Raw genomic sequence first — 9,122 nt, 5'->3', positions numbered from 1 at the left:
ATCTTTCTACGAATAGAGTTGGAATGTGTTCTAGGGTCCCTTGGGCATCTTTTTAGCAAGTTTCAAGGAATTTCATTTTTTGGCCAAAATTGAAAAAAATGCAAGGGGTTAGCCTTACATTTTTATCAAAATTTGGCCAAAAATTGACTTTTCTCAAAACAATGCAGAATTTCCTTTGGAAGTCAGAGGAGCACCAAACAATACTCAAACATCCAATATTTTGAAGATTTGGGCAAAAACCATCGATTTTGTGAGAAATAAATTATCATTTTTGACTGATTTTACCCCATATTTTGGTCCATATTTTCTGTTGAAAAGCAAATCTTTCTACGAATAGAGTTGGAATGTGTTCTAGGGTCCCTTGGGCATCTTTTTAGCAAGTTTCAAGGAATTTCATTTTTTGGCCAAAATTGAAAAAAAATGCAAGGGGTTAGCCTTACATTTTTATCAAAATTTGGCCAAAAATTGACTTTTCTCAAAACAATGCAGGACTTCCTTTGGAAGTCAGAGGAGCACCAAACAATACTCAAACATCCAATATTTTGAAGATTTGGGCAAAAACCATCGATTTTGTGAGAAATAAATTAACATTTTTGACTGATTTTACCCCATATTTTGGTCCATATTTTCTGTTGAAAAGCAAATCTTTCTACGAATAGAGTTGGAATGTGTTCTAGGGTCCCTGAGGCATCTTTCTAGCAAGTTTCAAGGAATTTCATTTTTTGGCCAAAATTGAAAAAAAATGCAAGGGGTTAGCCTTACATTTTTATCAAAATTTGGCCAAAAATGGACTTTTCTCAAAACAATGCAGGACTTCCTTTGGAAGTCAGAGGAGCACCAATCAATACTGAAACATCCAATATTTTGAAGATTTGGGCAAAAACCATCGATTTTGTGAGAAATAAATTAACATTTTTGACTGATTTTACCCCATATTTTGGTCCATATTTTCTGTTGAAAAGCAAATCTTTCTACGAATAGAGTTGGAATGTGTTCTAGGGTCCCTTGGGCATCTTTTTAGCAAGTTTCAAGGAATTTCATTTTTTGGCCAAAATTGAAAAAAAATGCAAGGGGTTAGCCTTACATTTTTATCAAAATTTGGCCAAAAATTGACTTTTCTCAAAACAATGCAGGACTTCCTTTGGAAGTCAGAGGAGCACCAATCAATACTGAAACATCCAATATTTTGAAGATTTGGGCAAAAACCATCGATTTTGTGAGAAATAAATTAACATTTTTGACTGATTTTACCCCATATTTTGGTCCATATTTTCTGTTGAAAAGCAAATCTTTCTACGAATAGAGTTGGAATGTGTTCTAGGGTCCCTTGGGCATCTTTTTAGCAAGTTTCAAGGAATTTCATTTTTTGGCCAAAATTGAAAAAAAATGCAAGGGGTTAGCCTTACATTTTTATCAAAATTTGGCCAAAAATTGACTTTTCTCAAAACAATGCAGGACTTCCTTTGGAAGTCAGAGGAGCACCAAACAATACTCAAACATCCAATATTTTGAAGATTTGGGCAAAAACCATCGATTTTGTGAGAAATAAATTATCATTTTTGACTGATTTTACCCCATATTTTGGTCCATATTTTCTGTTGAAAAGCAAATCTTTCTACGAATAGAGTTGGAATGTGTTCTAGGGTCCCTTAGGCATCTTTCTAGCAAGTTTCAAGGAATTTCATTTTTTGGCCAAAATTGAAAAAAAATGCAAGGGGTTAGCCTTACATTTTTATCAAAATTTGGCCAAAAATTGACTTTTCTCAAAACAATGCAGGACTTCCTTTGAAAGTCAGAGGAGCACCAATCAATACTGAAACATCCAATATTTTGAAGATTTGGGCAAAAACCATCGATTTTGTGAGAAATAAATTAACATTTTTGACTGATTTTACCCCATATTTTGGTCCATATTTTCTGTTGAAAAGCAAATCTTTCTACGAATAGAGTTGGAATGTGTTCTAGGGTCCCTTGGGCATCTTTCTAGCAAGTTTCAAGGAATTTCATTTTTTGGCCAAAATTGAAAAAAATGCAAGGGGTTAGCCTTACATTTTTATCAAAATTTGGCCAAAAATGGACTTTTCTCAAAACAATGCAGGACTTCCTTTGAAGTCAGAGGAGCACCAATCAATACTGAAACATCCAATATTTTGAAGATTTGGGCAAAAACCATCGATTTTGTGAGAAATAAATTAACATTTTTGACTGATTTTACCCCATATTTTGGTCCATATTTTCTGTTGAAAAGCAAATCTTTCTACGAATAGAGTTGGAATGTGTTCTAGGGTCCCTTGGGCATCTTTCTAGCAAGTTTCAAGGAATTTCATTTTTTGGCCAAAATTGAAAAAAAATGCAAGGGGTTAGCCTTACATTTTTATCAAAATTTGGCCAAAAATTGACTTTTCTCAAAACAATGCAGGACTTCCTTTGGAAGTCAGAGGAGCACCAATCAATACTGAAACATCCAATATTTTGAAGATTTGGGCAAAAACCATCGATTTTGTGAGAAATAAATTAACATTTTTGACTGATTTTACCCCATATTTTGGTCCATATTTTCTGTTGAAAAGCAAATCTTTCTACGAATAGAGTTGGAATGTGTTCTAGGGTCCCTTGGGCATCTTTTTAGCAAGTTTCAAGGAATTTCATTTTTTGGCCAAAATTGAAAAAAAATGCAAGGGGTTAGCCTTACATTTTTATCAAAATTTGGCCAAAAATGGACTTTTCTCAAAACAATGCAGAATTTCCTTTGGAAGTCAGAGGAGCACCAAACAATACTCAAACATCCAATATTTTGAAGATTTGGGCAAAAACCATCGATTTTGTGAGAAATAAATTATCATTTTTGACTGATTTTACCCCATATTTTGGTCCATATTTTCTGTTGAAAAGCAAATCTTTCTACGAATAGAGTTGGAATGTGTTCTAGGGTCCCTTGGGCATCTTTTTAGCAAGTTTCAAGGAATTTCATTTTTTGGCCAAAATTGAAAAAAAATGCAAGGGGTTAGCCTTACATTTTTATCAAAATTTGGCCAAAAATTGACTTTTCTCAAAACAATGCAGGACTTCCTTTGGAAGTCAGAGGAGCACCAAACAATACTCAAACATCCAATATTTTGAAGATTTGGGCAAAAACCATCGATTTTGTGAGAAATAAATTAACATTTTTGACTGATTTTACCCCATATTTTGGTCCATATTTTCTGTTGAAAAGCAAATCTTTCTACGAATAGAGTTGGAATGTGTTCTAGGGTCCCTTAGGCATCTTTCTAGCAAGTTTCAAGGAATTTCATTTTTTGGCCAAAATTGAAAAAAAATGCAAGGGGTTAGCCTTACATTTTTATCAAAATTTGGCCAAAAATTGACTTTTCTCAAAACAATGCAGGACTTCCTTTGGAAGTCAGAGGAGCACCAATCAATACTGAAACATCCAATATTTTGAAGATTTGGGCAAAAACCATCGATTTTGTGAGAAATAAATTAACATTTTTGACTGATTTTACCCCATATTTTGGTCCATATTTTCTGTTGAAAAGCAAATCTTTCTACGAATAGAGTTGGAATGTGTTCTAGGGTCCCTTGGGCATCTTTTTAGCAAGTTTCAAGGAATTTCATTTTTTGGCCAAAATTGAAAAAAAATGCAAGGGGTTAGCCTTACATTTTTATCAAAATTTGGCCAAAAATGGACTTTTCTCAAAACAATGCAGGACTTCCTTTGGAAGTCAGAGGAGCACCAATCAATACTGAAACATCCAATATTTTGAAGATTTGGGCAAAAACCATCGATTTTGTGAGAAATAAATTAACATTTTTGACTGATTTTACCCCATATTTTGGTCCATATTTTCTGTTGAAAAGCAAATCTTTCTACGAATAGAGTTGGAATGTGTTCTAGGGTCCCTTGGGCATCTTTTTAGCAAGTTTCAAGGAATTTCATTTTTTGGCCAAAATTGAAAAAAAATGCAAGGGGTTAGCCTTACATTTTTATCAAAATTTGGCCAAAAATGGACTTTTCTCAAAACAATGCAGAATTTCCTTTGGAAGTCAGAGGAGCACCAAACAATACTCAAACATCCAATATTTTGAAGATTTGGGCAAAAACCATCGATTTTGTGAGAAATAAATTATCATTTTTGACTGATTTTACCCCATATTTTGGTCCATATTTTCTGTTGAAAAGCAAATCTTTCTACGAATAGAGTTGGAATGTGTTCTAGGGTCCCTTGGGCATCTTTTTAGCAAGTTTCAAGGAATTTCATTTTTTGGCCAAAATTGAAAAAAAATGCAAGGGGTTAGCCTTACATTTTTATCAAAATTTGGCCAAAAATTGACTTTTCTCAAAACAATGCAGGACTTCCTTTGGAAGTCAGAGGAGCACCAAACAATACTCAAACATCCAATATTTTGAAGATTTGGGCAAAAACCATCGATTTTGTGAGAAATAAATTAACATTTTTGACTGATTTTACCCCATATTTTGGTCCATATTTTCTGTTGAAAAGCAAATCTTTCTACGAATAGAGTTGGAATGTGTTCTAGGGTCCCTTAGGCATCTTTCTAGCAAGTTTCAAGGAATTTCATTTTTTGGCCAAAATTGAAAAAAAATGCAAGGGGTTAGCCTTACATTTTTATCAAAATTTGGCCAAAAATTGACTTTTCTCAAAACAATGCAGGACTTCCTTTGGAAGTCAGAGGAGCACCAATCAATACTGAAACATCCAATATTTTGAAGATTTGGGCAAAAACCATCGATTTTGTGAGAAATAAATTAACATTTTTGACTGATTTTACCCCATATTTTGGTCCATATTTTCTGTTGAAAAGCAAATCTTTCTACGAATAGAGTTGGAATGTGTTCTAGGGTCCCTTGGGCATCTTTTTAGCAAGTTTCAAGGAATTTCATTTTTTGGCCAAAATTGAAAAAAAATGCAAGGGGTTAGCCTTACATTTTTATCAAAATTTGGCCAAAAATTGACTTTTCTCAAAACAATGCAGGACTTCCTTTGGAAGTCAGAGGAGCACCAATCAATACTGAAACATCCAATATTTTGAAGATTTGGGCAAAAACCATCGATTTTGTGAGAAATAAATTAACATTTTTGACTGATTTTACCCCATATTTTGGTCCATATTTTCTGTTGAAAAGCAAATCTTTCTACGAATAGAGTTGGAATGTGTTCTAGGGTCCCTTGGGCATCTTTTTAGCAAGTTTCAAGGAATTTCATTTTTTGGCCAAAATTGAAAAAAAATGCAAGGGGTTAGCCTTACATTTTTATCAAAATTTGGCCAAAAATTGACTTTTCTCAAAACAATGCAGGACTTCCTTTGGAAGTCAGAGGAGCACCAAACAATACTCAAACATCCAATATTTTGAAGATTTGGGCAAAAACCATCGATTTTGTGAGAAATAAATTAACATTTTTGACTGATTTAACCCCATATTTTGGTCCATATTTTCTGTTGAAAAGCAAATCTTTCTACGAATAGAGTTGGAATGTGTTCTAGGGTCCCTTGGGCATCTTTTTAGCAAGTTTCAAGGAATTTCATTTTTTGGCCAAAATTGAAAAAAAATGCAAGGGGTTAGCCTTACATTTTTATCAAAATTTGGCCAAAAATGGACTTTTCTCAAAACAATGCAGGACTTCCTTTGGAAGTCAGAGGAGCACCAAACAATACTCAAACATCCAATATTTTGAAGATTTGGGCAAAAACCATCGATTTTGTGAGAAATAAATTATCATTTTTGACTGATTTTACCCCATATTTTGGTCCATATTTTCTGTTGAAAAGCAAATCTTTCTACGAATAGAGTTGGAATGTGTTCTAGGGTCCCTTGGGCATCTTTCTAGCAAGTTTCAAGGAATTTCATTTTTTGGCCAAAATTGAAAAAAAATGCAAGGGGTTAGCCTTACATTTTTATCAAAATTTGGCCAAAAATTGACTTTTCTCAAAACAATGCAGGACTTCCTTTGGAAGTCAGAGGAGCACCAATCAATACTGAAACATCCAATATTTTGAAGATTTGGGCAAAAACCATCGATTTTGTGAGAAATAAATTAACATTTTTGACTGATTTTACCCTATATTTTGGTCCATATTTTCTGTTGAAAAGCAAATCTTTCTACGAATAGAGTTGGAATGTGTTCTAGGGTCCCTTGGGCATCTTTCTAGCAAGTTTCAAGGAATTTCATTTTTTGGCCAAAATTGAAAAAAAATGCAAGGGGTTAGCCTTACATTTTTATCAAAATTTGGCCAAAAATGGACTTTTCTCAAAACAATGCAGGACTTCCTTTGGAAGTCAGAGGAGCACCAAACAATACTCAAACATCCAATATTTTGAAGATTTGGGCAAAAACCATCGATTTTGTGAGAAATAAATTAACATTTTTGACTGATTTAACCCCATATTTTGGTCCATATTTTCTGTTGAAAAGCAAATCTTTCTACGAATAGAGTTGGAATGTGTTCTAGGGTCCCTTGGGCATCTTTTTAGCAAGTTTCAAGGAATTTCATTTTTTGGCCAAAATTGAAAAAAAATGCAAGGGGTTAGCCTTACATTTTTATCAAAATTTGGCCAAAAATTGACTTTTCTCAAAACAATGCAGGACTTCCTTTGGAAGTCAGAGGAGCACCAAACAATACTCAAACATCCAATATTTTGAAGATTTGGGCAAAAACCATCGATTTTGTGAGAAATAAATTATCATTTTTGACTGATTTTACCCCATATTTTGGTCCATATTTTCAGTTGAAAAGCAAATCTTTCTACGAATAGAGTTGGAATGTGTTCTAGGGTCCCTTAGGCATCTTTCTAGCAATTTTCAAGGAATTTCATTTTTTGGCCAAAATTGAAAAAAAATGCCCTTACATTTTTATCAAAATTTGGCCAAAAATTGACTTTTCTCAAAACAATGCAGGACTTCCTTTGAAAGTCAGAGGAGCACCAATCAATACTGAAACATCCAATATTTTGAAGATTTGGGCAAAAACCATCGATTTTGTGAGAAATAAATTAACATTTTTGACTGATTTTACCCTATATTTTGGTCCATATTTTCTGTTGAAAAGCAAATCTTTCTACGAATAGAGTTGGAATGTGTTCTAGGGTCCCTTGGGCATCTTTCTAGCAAGTTTCAAGGAATTTCATTTTTTGGCCAAAATTGAAAAAAATGCAAGGGGTTAGCCTTACATTTTTATCAAAATTTGGCCAAAAATTGACTTTTCTCAAAACAATGCAGGACTTCCTTTGGAAGTCAGAGGAGCACCAATCAATACTGAAACATCCAATATTTTAAAGATTTGGGCAAAAACCATCGATTTTGTGAGAAATAAATTAACATTTTTGACTGATTTTACCCTATATTTTGGTCCATATTTTCTGTTGAAAAGCGAATCTTTCTACGAATAGAGTTGGAATGTGTTCTAGGGTCCCTTGGGCATCTTTCTAGCAAGTTTCAAGGAATTTCATTTTTTGGCCAAAATTGAAAAAAAATGCAAGGGGTTAGCCTTACATTTTTATCAAAATTTGGCCAAAAATTGACTTTTCTCAAAACAATGCAGGACTTCCTTTGGAAGTCAGAGGAGCACCAATCAATACTGAAACATCCAATATTTTGAAGATTTGGGCAAAAACCATCGATTTTGTGAGAAATAAATTAACATTTTTGACTGATTTTACCCCATATTTTGGTCCATATTTTCTGTTGAAAAGCAAATCTTTTTACGAATAGAGTTGGAATGTGTTCTAGGGTCCCTTGGGCATCTTTTTAGCTAGTTTCAAGGAATTTCATTTTTTGGCCAAAATTGAAAAAAAATGCAAGGGGTTAGCCTTACATTTTTATCAAAATTTGGCCAAAAATGGACTTTTCTCAAAACAATGCAGGATTTCCTTTGGAAGTCAGAGGAGCACCAAACAATACTCAAACATCCAATATTTTGAAGATTTGGGCAAAAACCATCGATTTTGTGAGAAATAAATTATCATTTTTGACTGATTTTACCCCATATTTTGGTCCATATTTTCTGTTGAAAAGCAAATCTTTCTACGAATAGAGTTGGAATGTGTTCTAGGGTCCCTTGGGCATCTTTTTAGCAAGTTTCAAGGAATTTCATTTTTTGGCCAAAATTGAAAAAAAATGCAAGGGGTTAGCCTTACATTTTTATCAAAATTTGGCCAAAAATTGACTTTTCTCAAAACAATGCAGGACTTCCTTTGGAAGTCAGAGGAGCACCAAACAATACTCAAACATCCAATATTTTGAAGATTTGGGCAAAAACCATCGATTTTGTGAGAAATAAATTAACATTTTTGACTGATTTTACCCCATATTTTGGTCCATATTTTCTGTTGAAAAGCAAATCTTTCTACGAATAGAGTTGGAATGTGTTCTAGGGTCCCTTAGGCATCTTTCTAGCAAGTTTCAAGGAATTTCATTTTTTGGCCAAAATTGAAAAAAAATGCAAGGGGTTAGCCTTACATTTTTATCAAAATTTGGGCAAAAATTGACTTTTCTCAAAACAATGCAGGACTTCCTTTGGAAGTCAGAGGAGCATCAAACAATACTCAAACATCCAATATTTTGAAGATTTGGGCAAAAACCATCGATTTTGTGAGAAATAAATTAACATTTTTGACTGATTTTACCCCATATTTTGGTCCATATTTTCTGTTGAAAAGCAAATCTTTCTACGAATAGAGTTGGAATGTGTTCTAGGGTCCCTTGGGCATCTTTTTAGCAAGTTTCAAGGAATTTCATTTTTTGGCCAAAATTGAAAAAAAATGCAAGGGGTTAGCCTTACATTTTTATCAAAATTTGGCCAAAAATTGACTTTTGTCAAAACAATGCAGGACTTCCTTTGGAAGTCAGAGGAGCACCAATCAATACTGAAACATCCAATATTTTGAAGATTTGGGCAAAAACCATCGATTTTGTGAGAAATAAATTAACATTTTTGACTGATTTTACCCCATATTTTGGTCCATATTTTCTGTTGAAAAGCAAATCTTTCTACGAATAGAGTTGGAATGTGTTCTAGGGTCCCTTGGGCATCTTTCTAGCAAGTTTCAAGGAATTTCATTTTTTGGCCAAAATTGAAAAAAAATGCAAGGGGTTAGCCTTACA

Source organism: Patiria miniata, unplaced genomic scaffold (assembly GCF_015706575.1).
Source record: "Patiria miniata isolate m_02_andy unplaced genomic scaffold, ASM1570657v1 HiC_scaffold_7, whole genome shotgun sequence".
In the NCBI taxonomy this organism is placed as follows: Eukaryota; Metazoa; Echinodermata; class Asteroidea; order Valvatida; family Asterinidae; genus Patiria; species Patiria miniata.
This window is presented reverse-complemented; position numbering follows the sequence as displayed.